Raw genomic sequence first — 23,755 nt, 5'->3', positions numbered from 1 at the left:
CATACCCATGACATTAACTAACCATACCCATTACATTAACTAACCATACCCATTACATTAACTAACCATACCCATTACATTAACTAACTATACCCATTACATTAACTAACCATACCCATGACATTAACTAACTAACCATACCCATTACATTAACTAGCTATACCCATTACATTAACTAACTATACCCATTACATTATCTAACCATGCTACGCTTTCAAACTCATTACGTTAATGAAACCATACATATTACATTAATGAACCATACCCATTACATTAACTAGCTATACCCATTACATTAACTAACCATACCCATGACATGAACTAACTATACCCATGACATTAACTAACCATACCCATGACATGAACTAACCATACCCATGACATGAACTAACCATACCCATGACATGAACTAACCATACCCATGACATTAACTAACCATACCCATGACATTAACTAACCATACCCATGACATTAACTAACCATACCCATGACATTAACTAACCATACCCATGACATTAACTAACCATACCCATGACATTAACTAACCATACCCATGACATGAACTAACCATACCCATGACATTAACTAACCATACCCATGACATTAACTAACCATACCCATGACATTAACTAACCATACCCATGACATTAACTAACCATACCCATGACATGAACTAACCATACCCATGACATTAACTAACCATACCCATGACATTAACTAACCATGCTATGCTTTCAGACCCAACAAGCCCTTCACACATGGGTACCACATGTGTATTGGTTCAGGGTGTAGACCTATACTATAGATGGGTACATTATGATATTAGCAGGGTGTAGACCTATACTGTAGATGGGTACATTATGATATTAGCAGGGTGTAGACCTATACTATAGATGGGTACATTATGATATTAGCAGGGTGTAGACCTATACTGTAGATGGGTACATTATGATATTAGCAGGGTGTAGACCTATACTGTAGATGGGTACATTATGATATTAGCAGGGTGTAGACCTATACTGTAGATGGGTACATTATGATATTAGCAGGGTGTAGACCTATACTATAGATGGGTACATTATGATATTAGCAGGGTGTAGACCTATACTGTAGATGGGTACATTATGATATTAGCAGGGTGTAGACCTATACTGTAGATGGGTACATTATGATATTAGCAGGGTGTAGACCTATGCTATAGATGGGTACATTATGATATTTGCAGGGTGTAGACCTATACTATAGATGGGTACATTATGATATTAGCAGGGTGTAGACCTATACTATAGATGGGTACATTATGATATTAGCAGGGTGTAGACCTATACTATATATGGGTACATTATGATATTAGCAGGGTGTAGACCTATACTATAGATGGGTACATTATGATATTAGCAGGGTGTAGACCTATACTGTAGATGGGTACATTATGATATTTGCAGGGTGTCATGTTTGTCATTTATTATCATGTCTTGTCCCTGTGCTCCCCATGCTATTCGTTTCCCTCTGCTGGTCTTATTTGGTTCTTTCCCTCCTTCTATCCCTCTCTCTCCCCCTCCCTCTCTCACTCTCTCGCTCTCTCTTCTCTCTATATTCCTGCTCCCAGCTGTTCCTATTCCCCTAATCATCATTTAGTCTTCCCACACCTGTTCCCGATCCTTTCCCCTGATTAGAGTCCCTATTTATTCCTTTGTGATCCGTTCTGTCCCGTCGGTTCCTTGTATTGTATTCACCATGCTGTGATTGCGTTTCGCCCTGTCCTGTCGTGTTTTTGCTGTGATTGTGATGCCCTGTCCTGTCGTGTTTTTTGCCTTCATCAGATGCTGCGTGTGAGCAGGTGTCTCTGTCGACTACGGCCTACCCGGCGACCTGCAGTCTGGGCATTCTCCAGTTATTTCCCCTCTACAAGTCTAGAGGATTTCTGTTATTCCCTGTTTGGACTTAAATAAACTCTGTTTCTGTTAAGTCGCTTTTGGGTCCTCTTTCACCTGCATGACACAGGGTGTAGACCTATACTGTAGATGGGTACATTATGATATTTGCAGGGTGTAGACCTATACTGTAGATGGGTACATTATGATATTTGCAGGGTGTAGACCTATACCGTAGATGGGTACATTATGATATTAGCAGGGTGTAGACCTATGCTATAGATGGGTACATTATGATATTTGCAGGGTGTAGACCTATACTATAGATGCAGTCAGTGTTCCTGTTCTCCTAAATTACCCCTTACATGTACCTCATGAAATCAACCCAGCATCCATTCATTCAGGTTTATCATATTACAAAATTATATTTGAGCCGAGGTGAACGTTATTCAAACCCTACATGAAGGTCAGGACATTGACATCACCATGGTAACCTTGGTAGGACAGGGATGCAGGTGACATAATCAAATCCAATTCAATCAGTCACATACACATGGTCAGCAGATGTTAATGCGAGTGTAGCGAAATGCTTGTGCTTCTAGTTCCGGCCATGCAGTAATATGTAACAAGTAATCTAACCTAACAATTTCACAACAACTACCTGAATGAGCGATGGCCAAACGGCATAGGCTGGTATTATTGGAGTTGTTCCCTTCCTGTGTGTGTGTGTGTGTGTGTACAGTGCATTGGTATTATTGTAGTTGTTCCCTTCCTGTGTGTGTGTGTACAGTGCATTGGTATTATTGTAGTTGTGTGTGTAGTGTACAGTGCATTGGTATTATTGGAGTTGTTCCCTTCCTGTGTGTGTGTGTGTGTGTGTACAGTGCATTGGTATTATTGGAGTTGTTCCCTTCCTGTGTGTGTGTGTGTGTGTGTGTACAGTGCATTCAGAATGTATTCAGTAGTGTGTGTGTAGTGTAGTGTGTAGTGTAGTGTGTAGTGTAGTGTGTAGTGTAGTGTAGTGTAGTGTAGTATAGTGTAGTGTGTAGTGTAGTGTACAGTGCATTCAGAATGTATTCAGTAGTGTGTGTGTAGTGTAGTGTAGTGTAGTGTAGTGTAGTGTAGTGTAGTGTAGTGTAGTGTAGTGTAGTGTAGTGTAGTGTACAGGGCATTGGTAATGTATTCAGTAGTGTGTGTGTAGTGTGTAGTGTAGTGTAGTGTAGTGTAGTGTAGTGTAGTGTAGTGTAGTGTAGTGTAGTGTAGTGTAGTGTAGTGTAGTGTGTAGTGTAGTGTACAGGGCATTGGTAATGTATTCAGTAGTGTGTGTGTAGTGTAGTGTAGTGTAGTGTAGTGTAGTGTAGTGTAGTGTAGTGTAGTGTAGTGTACAGGGCATTGGTAATGTATTCAGTAGTGTGTGTGTAGTGTGTAGTGTAGTGTAGTGTAGTGTAGTGTAGTGTGTAGTGTAGTGTAGTGTACAGGGCATTGGTAATGTATTCAGTAGTGTGTAGTGTAGTGTAGTGTAGTGTAGTGTAGTGTGTAGTGTAGTGTAGTGTACAGGGCATTGGTAATGTATTCAGTAGTGTGTGTGTAGTGTGTAGTGTAGTGTAGTGTAGTGTAGTGTAGTGTGTAGTGTGTAGTGTAGTGTAGTGTACAGGGCATTGGTAATGTATTCAGTAGTGTGTGTGTAGTGTAGTGTAGTGTAGTGTAGTGTAGTGTAGTGTAGTGTAGTGTGTAGTGTAGTGTAGTGTACAGGGCATTGGTAATGTATTCAGTAGTGTGTAGTGTAGTGTAGTGTGTAGTGTAGTGTAGTGTAGTGTAGTGTAGTGTAGTGTAGTGTAGTGTAGTGTACAGGGCATTGGTAATGTATTCAGTAGTGTGTAGTGTACAGGGCATTGGTAATGTATTCAGTAGTGTGTAGTGTACAGTGCATTGGTAATGTATTCAGTAGTGTGTAGTGTAGTGTAGTGTAGTGTAGTGTAGTGTAGTGTAGTGTAGTGTAGTGTGTAGTGTAGTGTAGTGTACAGGGCATTGGTAATGTATTCAGTAGTGTGTAGTGTAGTGTAGTGTGTAGTGTAGTGTAGTGTAGTGTAGTGTAGTGTAGTGTAGTGTAGTGTAGTGTAGTGTAGTGTAGTGTAGTGTACAGGGCATTGGTAATGTATTCAGTAGTGTGTAGTGTACAGTGCATTGGTAATGTATTCAGTAGTGTGTAGTGTACAGTGCATTGGTAATGTATTCAGTAGTGTGTAGTGTAGTGTAGTGTAGTGTGTAGTGTAGTGTAGTGTAGTGTAGTGTAGTGTAGTGTACAGGGCATTGGTAATGTATTCAGTAGTGTGTAGTGTACAGTGCATTGGTAATGTATTCAGTAGTGTGTAGTGTACAGTGCATTGGTAATGTATTCAGTAGTGTGTAGTGTACAGGGCATTGGTAATGTATTCAGTAGTGTGTAGTGTACAGTGCATTGGTAATGTATTCAGTAGTGTGTAGTGTACAGGGCATTGGTAATGTATTCAGTAGTGTGTAGTGTACAGGGCATTGGTAATGTATTCAGTAGTGTGTAGTGTACAGTGCATTGGTAATGTATTCAGTAGTGTGTAGTGTACAGGGCATTGGTAATGTATTCAGTAGTGTGTAGTGTAGTGTAGTGTAGTGTAGTGTAGTGTAGTGTAGTGTAGTGTAGTGTAGTGTAGTGTACAGGGCATTGGTAATGTATTCAGTAGTGTGTAGTGTACAGGGCATTGGTAATGTATTCAGTAGTGTGTAGTGTACAGGGCATTGGTAATGTATTCAGTAGTGTGTAGTGTACAGGGCATTGGTAATGTATTCAGTAGTGTGTAGTGTACAGGGCATTGGTAATGTATTCAGTAGTGTGTAGTGTACAGGGCATTGGTAATGTATTCAGTAGTGTGTAGTGTACAGTGCATTGGTAATGTATTCAGTAGTGTGTAGTGTACAGGGCATTGGTAATGTATTCAGTAGTGTGTAGTGTAGTGTAGTGTAGTGTAGTGTAGTGTAGTGTAGTGTAGTGTAGTGTACAGGGCATTGGTAATGTATTCAATAGTGTGTAGTGTACAGGGCATTGGTAATGTATTCAGTAGTGTGTAGTGTACAGGGCATTGGTAATGTATTCAGTAGTGTGTAGTGTACAGGGCATTGGTAATGTATTCAGTAGTGTGTAGTGTACAGGGCATTGGTAATGTATTCAGTAGTGTGTAGTGTACAGTGCATTGGTAATGTATTCAGTAGTGTGTATGGTACAGGGCATTGGTAATGTATTCAGTAGTGTGTAGTGTGTAGTGTAGTGTAGTGTAGTGTAGTGTAGTGTAGTGTAGTGTAGTGTAGTGTAGTGTAGTGTAGTGTACAGGGCATTGGTAATGTATTCAGTAGTGTGTATGGTACAGGGCATTGGTAATGTATTCAGTAGTGTGTAGTGTACAGGGCATTGGTAATGTATTCAGTAGTGTGTAGTGTACAGGGCATTGGTAATGTATTCAGTAGTGTGTAGTGTACAGTGCATTGGTAATGTATTCAGTAGTGTGTATGTACAGGGCATTGGTAATGTATTCAGTAGTGTGTAGTGTAGTGTAGTGTAGTGTAGTGTAGTGTAGTGTAGTGTAGTGTAGTGTACAGGGCATGTAGTGTAGTGTGTAGTGTACAGGGCATTGGTAATGTATTCAGTAGTGTGTATGGTACAGGGCATTGGTAATGTATTCAGTAGTGTGTAGTGTAGTGTAGTGTAGTGTAGTGTAGTGTAGTGTAGTGTAGTGTAGTGTAGTGTAGTGTAGTGTACAGGGCATTGGTAATGTATTCAGTAGTGTGTATGGTACAGGGCATTGGTAATGTATTCAGTAGTGTGTAGTGTACAGGGCATTGGTAATGTATTCAGTAGTGTGTAGTGTACAGGGCATTGGTAATGTATTCAGTAGTGTGTAGTGTACAGTGCATTGGTAATGTATTCAGTAGTGTGTATGGTACAGGGCATTGGTAATGTATTCAGTAGTGTGTAGTGTAGTGTAGTGTAGTGTAGTGTAGTGTAGTGTAGTGTAGTGTAGTGTAGTGTACAGGGCATTGGTAATGTATTCAGTAGTGTGTAGTGTAGTGTAGTGTAGTGTAGTGTAGTGTAGTGTAGTGTGTAGTGTAGTGTACAGGGCATTGGTAATGTATTCAGTAGTGTGTAGTGTACAGGGTGTAATGTATTCAGTAGTGTGTAGTGTACAGTGTATTGGTAATGTATTCAGTAGTGTAGTGTACAGGGCATTGGTAATGTATTCAGTAGTGTGTAGTGTACAGTGCATTGGTAATGTATTCAGTAGTGTGTAGGTACAGGGCATTGGTAATGTAGTGTAGTGTAGTGTAGTGTAGTGTAGTGTAGTGTAGTGTAGTGTAGTGTAGTGTAGTGTACAGGGCATTGGTAATGTATTCAGTAGTGTGTGGTACAGGGCATTGGTAATGTATTCAGTAGTGTGTGTAGTGTAGTGTACAGTTGGTAATGTATTCAGTAGTGTGTAGTGTGTAGTGTAGTGTAGTGTAGTGTAGTGTAGTGTAGTGTAGTGTAATGTATTGTAGTGTGTAGTGTACAGGGCATTGGTAATGTATTCAGTAGTGTGTAGTGTAGTGTAGTGTAGTGTAGTGTAGTGTAGTGTAGTGTAGTGTAGTGTAGTGTAGTGTAGTGTAGTGTAGTGTAGTGTACAGGGCATTGGTAATGTATTCAGTAGTGTGTATGGTACAGGGCATTGGTAATGTATTCAGTAGTGTGTAGTGTAGTGTAGTGTAGTGTAGTGTAGTGTAGTGTAGTGTAGTGTAGTGTAGTGTAGTGTAGTGTACAGGGCATTGGTAATGTATTCAGTAGTGTGTAGTGTGTAGTGTAGTGTAGTGTAGTGTAGTGTAGTGTAGTGTAGTGTAGTGTAGTGTAGTGTAGTGTAGTGTAGTGTACAGGGCATTGGTAATGTATTCAGTAGTGTGTAGTGTAGTGTAGTGTAGTGTAGTGTAGTGTAGTGTAGTGTAGTGTAGTGTACAGGGCATTGGTAATGTATTCAGTAGTGTGTAGTGTGTAGTGTAGTGTAGTGTAGTGTAGTGTAGTGTAGTGTAGTGTAGGGCATTGGTAATGTATTCAGTGTAGTGTGTGTAGTGTAGTGTAGTGTAGTGTAGTGTAGTGTACAGGGCATTGGTAATGTATTCAGTAGTGTGTATGGTACAGGGCATTGGTATTAGTATTCAGCCCCTTCACTTTTCCCACATTTGTTACATAACAGCCTTATTTTAAAGTGGATTAAACACATGTTTTTCCCTCATAAATCTACACACAATACCCCATAATGACAAAACAAAAAACAGGTTGACATTTTTGCACATTTATAGAAATAAAAAACTGAAATACCTTATTTACATAAGTATTCAGACCCTTTGCAATGAGACTCAAAATTGAGCTCAAGTGCATCCTGTTTCCATTGATCATCCTTGAGATGATTCTACATCTTGATTGGAGTCCACCTGGGGTAAATTCAATTGATTGGACATTATCTGGAAAGGCACAGACCTGTCTATATAAGGTCCCACAGTTGACAGTGCATGTCAGAGCAAAAACCAAGCAATGAGGTCGAAGGAATTGTCCATAGAGCTCCGAGACAGGATTGTGTCTAGACACAGATCTGAGGAAGGGTACCAACACATTTCTGCAGCATTGAATTGAAGGTCCACAAGAACACAGTAGCCTCCATCATTCTTAAATGAAAGAAGTTTGAAACCACCAAGACTCTTCCTAGAGCTGGCCACCCTGCCAAACTGAGCAATCGGGAGAGAAGGGCCTTGGTCAGGGAGGTGACCAAGAACCCGATGGTCACTCTGGCAGAGCTCCAGAGTTCCTCTGTGGAACTGGGAGAACCTTCCAGAAGGACAACCATCTCTGCAGCACTCCACCAATCAGACTTTATGTTAGAGTGGCCAGACGGAAGCCACTCCTCAGTAAAAGGCACATGACAGCCTGCTTGGAGTTTGCCAAAAGGCTCCTAAAGACTCTCAGACCATGAGAAACAAGATTCTCTGGTCTGATGAAACCATGAATGAACTCTTTGTCCTGAATGCCAAGCGTCACGTCTGGAGGAAACCTGGCACCATCCCTACGGTGAAGCATGGTGGTGGCAGCATCATGCTGTGGGGATGTTTTTCAGCGGCAGAGATAGAGAGACAAGTCAGGATCAAGGGAAAGATGAATGGAGCAAAGTGCAGAGAGATCTTTGATGAAAACCTGCTCCAGAGCGCTCAGACTGGGGAGAAGTTTTACCTTCAAACAGGACAACAACCTTAAGCATTCAACCTAGACAAAGCCTCTGAAGTCTCTGAATGTCCTTGACTGGCCCAGCCAGAGCCTGGACATGAACCATCGAACATCTCTGGAGAGACCTGGGAATAGCTGTGCAGCGACTCACCCCATCCAACCTGACAGAGCTTGAGAGGATCTACAGAGAAGAATGTGATAAACTCCCCAAATACAGGTGTGCCAAGCTTGTAGCGTCATACCCAAGAAGACTCACTGCTGTATAGCTACCAAAGGTGCTTCAACAAAGTACTGAGTAAAGGGTCTGAATACTAATCTAAATGTGATATTTCGTTTTCAATTTTTAATAAATTTGCAAAAATGTCTAAGAACCAGTTTTTGCTTTGTCATTATGGAGTATTATGTGTAGATTGATGAGGGGGGGGGGAATTATTTAATCAAATTTGGAATAAGGCTGTAAAGTAACAAAATGTTGAATACTTTCTGAATGCTCTGTATATATGTATATATATATATATATATATATATATATATATATATATATATATATATATATATATATATATATATATATATATATATATATATATAAGCCCTGGGGTCGGATGTAACAGTGTACAGTACATACTGTATAACCACTAAACAACAACATAGCTGACAGAAAGACATGCTGGTCTCTCTGGGTTATTTCTCACAACACTATGCTCTGTTTTAATAACAGACACAACACAGGGCATAGCTCTGGGCGCTGAGATGGGTTGAAAGATGGAGGGTTGAGAGAGAGAGGATGATAATTATCACACGCACACATAACTCCCTACTAGGTATTTGACCTTGAAACCGCCGAAGCTCCACGCACGCACGCACACACCCGCACCCACACGCACCCACATGCACACACCCGCACCCACACGCACCCACACGCACCATAAACACACTGCCCTGTTTCTCACCTCAGCTGGACATACTCCCAGTACAGTACACTGTATGTCTCCGGTACAGTACCTAACCTAGCCTACACTTCACAGTGTGTCAACAGATTTAGTCTAAGGCCTCCAAGGTGTTACTGCCCTCCTCAGCATCCACATCCTGATCATTACTGTTACTGCCACACTTCCTTCCTCTGTCCTTACTGTAAACATGCTCTATCACCTTCCTCTGTCCTCACTGTAAACATTCCCTAATACCTTCCTCTGTCCCTACTGTAAACATACTATTCTATCAACCCATGTCCTTACTGTAACCATGCTCTGCTACCTTCCTCTGTCCTTACTGTAAACATTCCCTATTACCTCCACCTGTGCTTAATGTAAACATGCACTGCTACCTGTCCTTACTGTAAACATGCTCTGATACCTTCATCTGTCCTTACTGTAAACATGCTCTGATACCTTTACCTGTCCTTACTGTAAACATGCTCTGATACCTTTACCTGGCCTTACTGTAAACATGCTCTGATACCTTTACCTGTCCTTACTGTAAACATGCTCTGATACCTTTACCTGTCCTTACTGTAAACATGCTCTGATACCTTTACCTGTCCTTACTGTAAACATGCTCTGATACCTTTACATGTCCTTACTGTAAACATGCTCTGATATCTTCATCTGTCCTTACTGTAAACATGCTCTGATACCTTTACCTGTCCTTACTGTAAACATGCTCTGATACCTTTACCTGTCCTTACTGTAAACATGCTCTGATACCTTTACCTGTCCTTACTGTAAACATGCTCTGATATCTTCATCTGTCCTTACTGTAAACATGCTCTGATACCTTTACCTGTCCTTACTGTAAACATGCTCTGATACCTTTACATGTCCTTACTGTAAACATGCTCTGATATCTGCATCTGTCCTTACTGTAAACATGCTCTGATACCTTTACCTGTCCTTACTGTAAACATGCTCTGATACCTTTACATGTCCTTACTGTAAACATGCTCTGATATCTCCATCTGTCCTTACTGTAAACATGCTCTGATACCTTTACCTGTCCTTACTGTAAACATGCTCTGATACCTTTACCTGTCCTTACTGTAAACATGCTCTGATACCTGCATCTGTCCTTACTGTAAACATGCTCTGATACCTGCATCTGTCCTTACTGTAACCATGCTCTGCTACCTTCCTCTGTCCTTACTGTAAACATTCCCTATTACCTCCACCTGTCCTTAATGTAAACATGCACTGCTACCTGTCCTTACTGTAAACATGCTCTGATACCTTCATCTGTCCTTACTGTAAACATGCTCTGATACCTGCATCTGTTCTTACTGTAAATATGCTCTGATACCTTCATCTGTCCTTACTGTAAACATGCTCTGATACCTGCATCTCTCCTTACTGTAAACATGCTCTGATACCTTTACCTGTCCTTACTGTAAACATGCTCTGATACCTTTACCTGTCCTTACTGTAAACATGCTCTGATACCTTTACATGTCCTTACTGTAAACATGCTCTGATACCTTTACATGTCCTTACTGTAAACATGCTCTGATACCTGCATCTGTCCTTACTGTAAACATGCTCTGATACCTGCATCTGTCCTTACTGTAAACATGCTCTGATACCTTTACCTGTCCTTACTGTAAACATGCTCTGATACCTGCATCTGTCCTTACTATAAACATGCTCTGATACCTGCATCTGTCCTTACTGTAAACATGCTCTGATACCTTTACCTGTCCTTACTGTAAACATGCACTGCTACCTGTCCTTACTGTAAACATGCTCTGATACCTGCATCTGTCCTTACTGTAAACATGCTCTGATACCTTAATCTGTCCTTACTGTAAACATGCTCTGATACCTTTACCTGTCCTTACTGTAAACATGCTCTGATATCCCTACATCTGTCCTTACTGTAAACATGCTCTGATACCTGCATCTGTCCTTACTGTAAACATGCTCTGATACCTTTACCTGTCCTTACTGTAAACATGCTCTGATACCTTTACCTGTCCTTACTGTAAACATGCTCTGATATCCCAACATCTGTCCTTACTGTAAACATGCTCTGATACCTGCATCTGTCCTTACTGTAAACATGCTCTGATACCTTTACCTGTCCTTACTGTAAACATGCTCTGATATCCCTACATCTGTCCTTACTGTAAACATGCTCTGATACCTGCATCTGTCCTTACTGTAAACATGCTCTGATACCTTTACCTGTCCTTACTGTAAACATGCTCTGATATCGCTACATCTGTCCTTACTGTAAACATGCTCTGATACCTGCATCTGTCCTTACTGTAAACATGCTCTGATACCTTTACCTGTCCTTACTGTAAACATGCTCTGATATCCCGACATCTGTCCTTACTGTAAACATGCTCTGATATCCCTACATCTGTCCTTACTGTAAACATGCTCTGATACCTGCATCTGTCCTTACTGTAAACATGCTCTGATACCTTCATCTGTACTTACTGTAAACATGCTCTGCGACTGATGAAAAATACATCTTCTTCTCACAGCCGCTGTATCTCTGACACAGCTTGTGGAACATTCTGAGTGTGGCAACCCACTAGAAAGAAACCAGCAGGGTGAATCCTAATTCCCTTATTGGCATCAGTGCGTGACTCAGTCGAAGTTCTGATTCGCCCTGGACTGATTAGAGATAAATCATTAACATATTAATTAACCATCTGCCCAACTCAATGTGATCAGAAATGCAAATTAAGCCTAAACTGTCAGCTATAGCTTGGTCAGCGAGTTTAAATGAGACATGTAACAGAAAGGTCTGCCTAAGGTCAGCCAAAACTCATCAGTGGTCACCCTGTCTTGTTATTATTCGAATTATTTTTGTTTACTTTTGACCCCTTTTTCATGGTATCCAATTGGTAGTTACAGTCTTGTCTCGTCGCTGCAACTCCCGTACGGACTCGGGAGAGGCGAAGGTCAAGAGTCATGCATCCTCAGAAACACGACCCTGCCAAACCGCAGTGACACACTGCTCCCTTAGCCCGGAAGCCAGCCGCACCAATGTGTCGGAAGGAAACACCATACAACTGGAGACCGAAGTCAACATGCACGCACCCGGGCCGCCACAAGGAGTCGCTAGAGCACAATGGGACAAGGACACCGTAGCCGGCCAAAGCCTCCCCTAACCCCGACAACACTGGGACAATTGTGTCCCGCCACATGGGTCACCCGGTCACGGCAGCCTGAGATCGAACCCGGGTCTGTAGTGATGTCTCTCGCACTGCGATGCAGTTAGACCGCTGTGCCACTCGGGAGGCCCCGCCACGTCTTGTTGATGTGTTGAAGCGTTCCACCTAAATCAGTACCCAGCCATTCACAAACATGCATATCTGAGCCCAGAGCCAATCACTGTGACAGTAATGTGCACATCTTTGCTTCTCTCTGCATCTATCCCCACAGATATCTTCTTGGCCACGCTCTGAAAAACACATATTATATTTTCCCTTCAACATTTGCACTGCTGCAGAGAGGCAATAACCCAAGCAGTGACACCTGCCTAATGACATCTGCCTGTCTGTGTCAAGCTGCTGTCAATATCACATGCCTCCAACCAGCTTTGCTGCTAATATTTAGATTCAGAAAATATGACACAAAATAATGTATTTAGATTATTCATTGGGCACTAGAGGCTCAGGCAAAGTTATATATGGGGGGTGGGGGGGGGGTGTATTCTTTCGGACAGGTGAAGGATAATGTATTACCAGAGGCCTGTCCTTAGCTTAGACATGAAGGGTGAGAACTTTTATATCTGGTTATATCTGCAAAAATATGATTCAGAGATAATTGGCTTTTAAGTTCCGAGGTTGGAATGGTGTCAGCAATTTTTTAAATCTTTGTATTCTTTTGAACTTAACAATATGAATGTGTGTATTTAGAGTACTATATAGGTACAGAACAAGGCTATAGCAATAACTACATTTTGACAAAAAAACATATAGAACCATATAGTCCCAAGCTCTAGAAGGGGAAGCAGAGTTGTGTTGTGAGGTGTGGCTATGTTTTCATTTAAAGGGGAAGCAGAGTTGTGTTGTGAGGTGTGGCTAAAGGGGAAGCAGAGTTGTGTTGTGAGGTGTGGCTATGTTTTCATTTAAAGGGGAAGTAGAGTTGTGTTGTGAGGTGTGGCTATGTTTTCATTTAAAGGGGAAGCAGAGTTGTGTTGTGAGGTGTGGCTATGTATTCATTTTCATTTAAAGGGGAAGTAGAGTTGTGTTGTGAGGTGTGGCTATTTAAGTTGTGTTGTGAGGTGTGGCTAGGGGAAGTATTCAGAGTTGTGTTGTGAGGTGTGGCTATGTATTCATTTAAAGGGGAAGTAGAGTTGTGTTGTGAGGTGTGGCTATGTATTCATTTAAAGGGGAAGTAGAGTTGTGTTGTGAGGTGTGGCTATGTATTCATTTAAAGGGGAAGTAGAGTTGTGTTGTGAGGTGTATGGCATTTAAAGGGGAAGTAGAGTTGTGTTGTGAGGTGTGGCTATGTATTCATTTAAAGGGGAAGTAGAGTTGTGTTGTGAGGTGTGGCTATGTATTCATGTATTCATTTAAAGGGGAAGTAGAGTTGTGTTGTGAGGTGTGGCTATGTATTAATGTTTTCATTTAAAGGGGAAGTAGAGTTGTGTTGTGAGGTGTGGCTATGTATTCATTTATTCATTTAAAGGGGAAGTAGAGTTGTGTTGTGAGGTGTGGCTATGTATTCATGTATTCATTTAAAGGGGAAGTAGAGTTGTGTTGTGAGGTGTGGCTATGTATTCATTTAAAGGGGAAGTAGAGTTGTCATGTTTGTCATTTATTATCATGTCTTGTCCCTGTGCTCCCCATTCTATTCGTTACCCTCCTCTGTTTTCATTTAAAGGGAAGTTGTGTTGTGAGGTGTGGTTTTAGTTTTATCCATTTAAAGGAAGTCTGGTCTTATTAGGTTCTTTCCCTCTTTCTATCTCTCTCTCTCCCCCTCCCTCTCTCACTCTCTCGCTCTCTCTTCTCTCTATCGTTCCGTTCCTGCTCCCAGCTGTTCCTATTCCCCTAATCATCATTTAGTCTTCCCACACCTGTTCCCGATCCTTTCCCCTGATTAGAGTCCCTATTTCTTCCTTTGTGTTCCGTTCCTGTCCTGTCGGTTCCTTGTTTAGAATTCACCGTGCTGTGATTGTGTATCGCCCTGTCCTGTCGTGTTTTTGCCTTCATCAGATGCTGCGTGTGAGCAGGTGTCTCTGTCAGCTACGGCCTGCGCCTACCCGAAGCGACCTGCAGTCTGTGGCCGCTTCTCCTGTTATTCCCCTCTACAGACTAGAGGATTTCTGTTATTCCCTGTTTGGACATTTCCTGTTAAGGATTCAGGATTTGTCGTTTTCTGTTTGGACTTGAATAAACTCTGTTTCTGTTAAGTCGCTTTTGGGTCCTCTTTCACCTGCATGACAAGAGTTGTGTTGTGAGGTGTGGCTATGTTTTCATTTAAAGGGGAAGCAGAGTTGTGTTGTGAGGTGTTGCTGTGTATTAATTTAAAGGGGAAGCCTGCAGACAGGCAGGGAGGCATGCAGACAGGCGGGGAGGCATGCAGACTGGCAGGGAGACATGCAGACTGGCAGGGAGACATGCAGACAGACAGGCATGCAGGCAGGGAGACATGCAGACAGACAGGCATGCAGACAGGGTGGCAGGCATGCAGACAGGCAGGCATGCAGACAGGGTGGCATGCAGACAGACAGGCATGCAGGCAGGGAGGCATGCAGACATGCAGCCAGAGAGACAGGCATGCAGACAGGCAGCCAGAGAGACAGGCATGCAGACAGACATGCAGGGAGGCAGGCAGACGCCAACAGAAGACAAAAGATCCCATGACCAAAGCACCAAACAGCTAAAATTGTCTATTAAGTGCAGAATAGAAAACAGAACACACCCCTTCTTTCATAAATGGAACAAGGGAGACCTAGGGAGAGTGTCCATTAAGACTTGAAGAATATAGAAAACTATCTACCCTCTGGGACCATCTGAATAACTGTCTGATGTAAACTGTTTTGGGATACAGTTCAGTAATTATAGGTTCTTATCATTTTAGTCTGAATCAGACATCAATGTATGTTAACGATGAGGATATGAATCACTCTCTTAGTGCACCAAGCTTGGTCTCAAACCATTTAATTAACGTACACTTATCTTCCTTCTTCTTGAACTGCACTGTTGGTTGAGGGCTCGTAAGTCAGCATTTCACTGTAAAGTCTACACTTGTTGTATTCAGCATTTTACAGTAAAGTCTACACTTGTTGTAGTAAGCATTTCACTGTAAAGTCTACACTTGTTGTATTCAGCATTTCACTGTAAAGTCTACACTTGTTGTAGTCAGCATTTCACTGTAAAGTCTACACTTGTTGTATTCGGCATTTCACTGTAAAGTCTACACTTGTTGTATTCAGCATTTCACTGTAAAGTCTACACTTGTTGTATTCAGCATTTCACGGTAAAGTCTACACTTGTTGTATTCAGCATTTCACGGTAAAGTCTACACTTGTTGTATTCAGCATTTCACTGTAAAGTCTACACTTGTTGTATTCAGCATTTTACAGTAAAGTCTACACTTGTTGTATTCAGCATTTCACGGTAAAGTCTACACTTGTTGTATTCAGCATTTCACTGTAAAGTCTACACTTGTTGTATTCAGCATTTCACGGTAAAGTCTACACTTGTTGTATTCAGCATTTCACTGTAAAGTCTACACTTGTTGTATTCAGCATTTCACGGTAAAGTCTACACTTGTTGTATTCGGCATTTCACTGTAAAGTCTACACTTGTTGTATTCGGCATTTCACGTTAAAGTCTACACTTGTTGTATTCAGCATTTTACAGTAAAGTCTACACTTGTTGTATTCAGCATTTCACGGTAAAGTCTACACTTGTTGTATTCAGCATTTCACTGTAAAGTCTACACTTGTTGTATTCAGCATTTTACAGTAAAGTCTACACTTGTTGTATTCAGCATTTTACAGTAATGTCTACACTTGTTGTATTCAGCATTTTACAGTAAAGTCTACACTTGTTGTATTCGGCGCATGTGGCAAATAAAGTTTGATTTGATTTGAAACACCCTCGTCAAAAAATCCTATAGGATTCCAATAAGAAAATATTATTAGAATCCAAAAGAGAGTCCTTAGATTTTGAAACCAGCCCTCTACAATCCTATGGGATATGTTCTAAATTATGATAGTTCTTATTGGATTCCAAAAACACACACATATACGTGGCTCTAAAATGCGACCATTTTGTTTGCATATCCTCCTAAATATTTCGCTATGCGACTTGGAATTTTAGGCAGCACAAGTTTGCCAATAAAATGTAAAATATATATATATATATATATATATATATATATATATATATATATATATATATATATATATATATATATATATATATATATATAAACAATGGGATACTTATTGAATAGGCTTTGCTGTACCTCACTTTAATTGACCATGGTGGTTCCAGCATTACTACAGATAGAAACCGCTCGTCTCAAACGTTGAAAACTTACCGCCACTATGTTTTTCCCATCTATTGCGCATTGGTGCTGCAGCTGTTTGTAACTCAGTTGGTGCTGCAACTGGTTGTAACTCAGTTGGTGTTGCAGCTGGTTGTAACTCAGTTGGTGCTGCAGCTGATTGTAACACAGTTGGTGTTGCAGCTGGTTGCAACTCAGTTGTAGCTGCAGATGGTTGTAACTCAGTTGGTGCTGCAGCTGATTGTAACTCAGTTGGTGTTGCAGCTGGTTGCAACTCAGTTGGTGCTGCAGATGGTTGTAACTCAGTTGGTGCTGCAGCTGGTTGTAACTCAGTTGGTGCTGCAGCTGGTTGTAACTCAGTTGGTGCTGCAGCTGGTTGTAACTCAGTTGGTGCTGCAGCTGGTTGTAACTCAGTTGGTGCTGCAGATGGTTGCAACTCAGTTGGTGCTGCAGCTGGTTGTAACTCAGTTGGTGCTGCAGCTGGTTGTAACTCAGTTGGTGCTGCAGCTGGTTGTAACTCAGTTGGTGCTGCAGCTGGTTGTAACTCAGTTGGTGCTGCAGCTGGTTGTAACTCAGTTGGTGTTGCAGCTGGTTGTAACTCAGTTGGTGCTGCAGATGGTTGCAACTCAGTTGGTGCTGCAGCTGGTTGTAACTCAGTTGGTGCTGCAGATGGTTGCAACTCAGTTGGTGCTGCAGCTGGTTGTAACTCAGTTGGTGCTGCAGCTGGTTGTAACTCAGTTGGTGCTGCAGCTGGTTGTAACTCAGTTGGTGCTGCAGCTGGTTGTAACTCAGTTGGTGCTGCAGCTGGTTGTAACTCAGTTGGTGCTGCAGCTGGTTGTAACTCAGTTGGTGCTGCAGATGGTTGCAACTCAGTTGGTGCTGCAGATGGTTGCAACTCAGTTGGCTGGCCACATTTTACATTCATAAACCATGTCATATTACTTTGCAATTTCAATTACAGGTATTCGTAGCAACATTTGAACTTTTATAATAAACAAATGCAGGGTTACAGATTAGTTTCTAATTATTTGTTATTTTCTGGTGCCCCTAACTTTAAGTTCTACCAATGAACATTTCAATTTAGAGCCCTACCCACATTCACTACCATCTCCTCAATCTACAGTTCTAGAAATTAAAGAGCTTTAACTAATGAAATCTCTACGCTGTGTCTATAAAACTTTAGGAACACCTGCTCTTTCCATGACATAGACTGACCAGGTGAATCCAGGTTAAAGCAATGATCCCTTATTGATGTCACCTGTAAAATTCACTTTAATCAGTGTAGATGTAGGGGAGTTTAAAGAAAGATTTTTAAACCTTGAGACAATTGAGACATGGATTCTGTATATGTGCCATTCAGAGGGTGAATAGACAAGGCATAAGATTGAAGGGTCTTTGAACAGGGTATGGCAGTCGGTGCCAGGCGCAACGGTTTGTGTCAAGAACTGCAACACTGCTGGGTTTTTCACGAATCACCATTTCACGTGTGTATCAAGAATGGTCCACCACCCAAAGGACATCTAGCCAACTTGACAACTGTTGGAAGCGTTGGTGGATTCAACATGGGCCAGCATCCCTGGGGAACGCTTGAGTCCATGCTTAGACAAATAGAGGCTGTTCAAAAGGGGGTGCAACTCAAGGTGTTCCTAATGTTTTGTCCACTGTGTATATTTGAGAGGGAGGGAAAGTTGGGGCTGAAAAGAGGAAGAGAGAGAGAGAGAGAGAGAGAGAGAGAGAGAGAGAGAGAGAGAGAGAGAGAGAGAGAGAGAGAGAGAGAGAGAGAGAGAGAGAGAGAGAGAGAGAGAGAGAGCACGATAAGAGAGATACTGTCGATTAGAGAGGAGAGTAGACACAGACTGCGAGGGTGATTCCATCTGTTGGTGTAAATGTTCCACACCCTACAAGCCCAGAGCAGACCACACTGTTTCTGATGGGGAAAAGCACAAACACAGATGATGAGAGAAGACAATACGGGGACATTCTACAGTACGCAAAGGAATCTCAGATTGGGGATGCCATGGTGATTATCAGTCCCCCCCCCACACCTTTTGAAATGTATGGAATTTCCAGAATGACTGGGCGTTGCTACATTCCGATGGGGGAGGGGCTAGATGCTTCCAGAGAGATAAAATAAACATCAACAAACACAGGAGGAAGTTAAACACACCCTTCCTATTATTTAAACTAAACATGGTGTGTGTGTGTGTGTGTGTGTGTGTGTGTGTGTGTGTGTGTGTGTGTGTGTGTGTGTGTGTGTGTGTGTGTGTGTGTGTGTGTGTGTGTGTGTGTGTGTGTGTGTGTGTGTGTGTGTGTGTGTGTGTGTGTGTGTGTGCATATATATGTGTGAAGAGGTCCAAGTGGACATTAAAATAGGCTTGTCTTTGGAGTTCTGATAAATGATAATGCTGCATAACATTTCTATGAAAGAAACGCACACACACACACACACACACACACACACACACACACACACACACACACACACACACACACACACACACACACACACACACACACACACACACACACACACACACACACACACACACACACACACACACACTCGCTCTGTCTAAATGTTGTCTCCTCTGTGCTTTGGTTCACTTCAGGATTCGATTAGGTGTGTTTGAATGAATACACATGACCTACATGGCCACTTGAAACCCATCTAGGGATTGATTTCAGTATAAAGTATATGAGTTCACTTTAGGATTCTATAAAGAGTCCCACATTGCCACTTCTATCGAAGTATTTATTATTAGAAGACATCTGCTGTGCTTCACACAGAGACACTTATCATACAGATTAGAAGAATCATTGGGAATCATTAGGGAATGCCACTATGATACTATAGTATGACTATGAATGCTACTATAGCTCTACTTCTATGATACTACAGTACTACTACTATGAATGCTACTATGATACTATAGTACTACTACTATGAATGCTACTATGATACTATAGTACTACTACTATGAATGCTACTATGATACTATAGTACTACTACTATGAATGCTACTATGATACTATAGTACTACTACTATGAATGCTACTATGATACTATAGTACTACTACTATGAATGCTACTATGATACTATAGTACTACTACTATGAATGCTACTATGATACTATAGTACTACTACTATGAATGCTACTATGATAATAATAATACTATGAATGCTACTATGATACTATAGTGCTACTCCTATGAATGCTACTATGATACTATAGTGCTACTACTATGATACAATAGCACTACTACTACGAATGCTACTATGATAATAAAGTACTACTAATACTATGAATGCTACTATGATACTATAGTACTACTATAATGTACTACTATAGTACTACTATGAATGCTACTATGATACTATAGTACTACTACTATGAATGCTACTATGATACTAATAGTATGATACTATAGTACTACTACTACTACTATGAATGCTACTATGATACTATAGTACTACTACTATGAATGCTACTATGATACTATAGTGCTACTCCTATGAATGCTACTATAATAATAATAATAATATATGCTACTAGATACTATCCTACTACTAAATGCTACTATGATACTAATCTACTACTACTACTATGAATGCTACTATGATACTATAGTACTACTACTATGATACAATAGCACTACTACTATGAATGCTACTATGATACTATAGTACTACTACTACTATGAATGCTACTATGATACTATAGTACTACTACTACTATGAATGCTACTATGATACTATAGTACTACTACTACTATGAATGCTACTATGATACTATAGTACTACTACTACTATGAATGCTACTATGATACTATAGTACTACTACTACTATGAATGCTACTATGATACTATAGTACTACTACTACTATACTATAGTACTACTACTACTATGAATGCTACTATGATACTATAGTACTACTACTACTATGAATGCTACTATGATACTATAGTACTACTACTACTATGAATGCTACTATGATACTATAGTACTACTACTATGAATGCTACTATGATACTATACTACTACTACTATGATACTATAGCACTACTACTATGAATGCTACTATGATACTATAGTGCTACTACTATGATACTATAGCACTACTACTACGAATGCTACTATGATACTATAGTACTACTACTATGAATGCTACTATGTTACTATAGCACTACTACTATGAATGCTACTATGATACTATAGTACTACTACTATGAATGCTACTATGATAATATAGTACTACTACTATGAATGCTACTATGATACTATAGTACTACTACTATGATACTATAGTACTACTACTATGAATGCTACTATGATACCACAGTACTACCACTATGAATTCTACTATGTTACTATAGCACTACTACTTCTATGATAATAGAGTACAACTTTTATTCATTTTTGTAACCTTTATTCAACTAGGCAAGTCAGTTAAGAACAAATTCTTAGTATTTACAATGACGGCCTACCAAAAGGTCTCATGTGGGGACGGGGGCTGGGATTAAAAATATAAAATGAATATAGGACAAAACACACATCATGACAAGAGAGAAAACACAACTCTACATAAAGAGAGACCTAAGACAACATAGCAAGGCAGCAACACATAACACAACATGGTAGCAACACATGACAACAACATGGTAGCAACACAAAACATGGTACAAACATTATTGGACACAGACAACAGCACAAAGGGCAAGAAGGTAGAGACAACCATACATATAGCAGGAATATTTAGACTTCTGGATGCCACCCGTTAGATAAAATACGGAACGGTTCCGTATTACCCTGAAAGAATAAACGTCTTGTTTTCGAGATGATAGTTTCCGGATTCGACCATATTAATGTCCTAAGGCTCGCATTTCTGTGTGTTATTATGTTATAATTAAGTCTATGATTTGATAGAGCAGTCTGACTCAGCGATGGTAGGCACCAGCAGGCTCATGAGCATTCATTCAAGCACCACTTTCGTGCGTTTTGCCAGCAGCTCTGCTGTTTATGACTTCAAGCCTATCAACTCCCGAGATTAGGCTGGTGTAACGATGTGATGTGAAATGGCTAGCTAGTTAGCGGGGTGCGCGCTAATAGCGTTTCAAATGTCACTCGCTCTGAGACTTGGAGTAGTTGTTCCCCTTGCTCTGCATGGGTAACGCTGCTTCGAGGGTGGCTGTTGTCATTGTGTTCCTGGTTCGAGCCCAGGGAGGAGCGAGGAGAGGGACGGAAGCTATACTGTTACACTGGCAATACTAAAGTGCCTATAAGAACATCCAATAGTCAAAGGTATATAAAATACAAATGGTATAGAGGGAAATAGTCCTATAATTCCTATAATAACTACAACCTAAAACTTATTACCTGGGAATATTGAAGACTCATGTTAAAAGGAACCACCAGCTTTCATATGTTCTCATGTTCTGAGCAAGGAACTGAAACGTTAGCTTTCTTACATGGCACATATTGCATTTACATTTACTTTCTTCTCCAACAATTTGTTTTTGCATTATTTAAACCAAATTGAACATGTTTCATTATTTATTTGAGGCTAAATTGATTTTATTGATGTATTATATTAAGTTAAAATAAGTGTTCATTCAGTATTGTTGTAATTGTCATTATTATAAATAAAAAAATTTTTTTTAAATCGTCCGATTAATCAGAGCTGTTTTGAGCTGTTTCAACCAGAGGTCTGGCAGATGGCCAAGAGCTGATCATGCTTGCGCCTGTGAGAGCGACCTGCTTTTCATTGAATTTGGTGTATCATATATTAGCAATTTAAGGGTAGAGAAAGCTTGTTGGACAATAAGAAAGCTTTGTTGTAGAGCATTTGACACAACATCCAGGGAGGGGCCAGCTGAGTGTATGACTGTATCATCTGTATATAAATGGATGAGAGAGCTTCCTATGCCTGAGCTATGTTGTTGATGTAAATTGAAAGCAGACCACTACCTGAAATCTACTTCAAATAATTTAAATAATCCATCCAAATTCTGGCAAGTAGTGAAAGGTTTGGAGTGCAAAAAAGATACACAGCTTCCCAAACAATTGTTGGTAAACACAGATTGTAACTGAGAGAACCTCCATTCTGAAAGCCTTGAATCAGCATTTTATTTGAAAAGGTCAAAGGTATAATGAATTTACCTGACACGCCAACGCACCTAGCTACCCACTGGTCCTTATGATCACTCGGCTACGAATGCCTCTCCCTGACATTACAGGTAATTCAGTCCAAAATCAGGTTGGAGTTTTGGAGTTTTGGAGTTTTGATTTGGGGTGAATGTTACTACTATGAATGCTACTATAATACTATAGTGTTACTACTATGAATACCAGTATTATGATTCATAATCCATGCTAAATTACTACAACCGAGGACCACTGTAAATAGTCAAGCACTTGACAACATGAAATGGTCAACACATGATTATCCTCTCTCCCAGGCTATTGCATACAGTGCTGGTACGCAAGACTAAAAAGGCTTTATCCGTTCCAAGCAGACATTTAGTCTCTTTCCTTATACGTTGTGAAAGTATATAGGACACAACACGAGTAAGTGTCTGTCTGCCCTGCTACAGTACAGCACGTGATCATGTGACACTGGTTTTAGTAAGACTCTGGGAAGAAAGGATGGTTTATATAATTAGCATAACACTGTGATATAATGAACCCCATATGCTATTAACAGACGTATTGTACGTTCCCTAATCACTACACTAGAGGGTGTACAGAGAGGGTGTGAGGGGGAAACCAAGCTGAAAACGCAGCAAAGTGAGACAAAATGACTGAGCTCTTAGGAGACGTGCCAATTGACACCCTAGCACCTTCGTAGTGCACTACTTTTGACCTGGGCACATTGAAGTAGGAACCCTTTCTACTCTCCTTCAGAGTAGAGGCTACAGTAGCCCATACTACAGTAGCCCCTACTACAGTAGCCCATACTACAGTAGCCCCTACTACAGTAGCCCATACTACAGTAGCCCCTACTACAGTAGCCCATACTACAGTAGCCCATACTACAGTAGCCCCTACTACAGTAGCCCATACTACAGTAGCCCATACTACAGTAGCCCCTACTACAGTAGCCCCTACTACAGTAGCCCATACTACAGTAGCCCCTA

At 40.8% G+C, this 23,755-nt stretch overlaps 1 protein-coding gene across 2 annotated transcripts in view; it reads right to left on the bottom strand.

Annotated features, from left to right (window-relative positions):
* Positions 1 to 23,755, bottom strand: part of LOC124002925 (protein phosphatase 1 regulatory inhibitor subunit 16B-like) — a 188,128-nt gene that overhangs the window by 64,440 nt on the left and 99,933 nt on the right. The window lies entirely within an intron of this gene.

This window comes from Oncorhynchus gorbuscha, linkage group LG18 (genome assembly GCF_021184085.1).
Source record: "Oncorhynchus gorbuscha isolate QuinsamMale2020 ecotype Even-year linkage group LG18, OgorEven_v1.0, whole genome shotgun sequence".
Classification (NCBI taxonomy): Eukaryota; Metazoa; Chordata; class Actinopteri; order Salmoniformes; family Salmonidae; genus Oncorhynchus; species Oncorhynchus gorbuscha.
The sequence above is the reverse complement of the archived record's forward strand: the minus strand, read 5'-3'. Positions and strand labels throughout refer to the sequence as shown.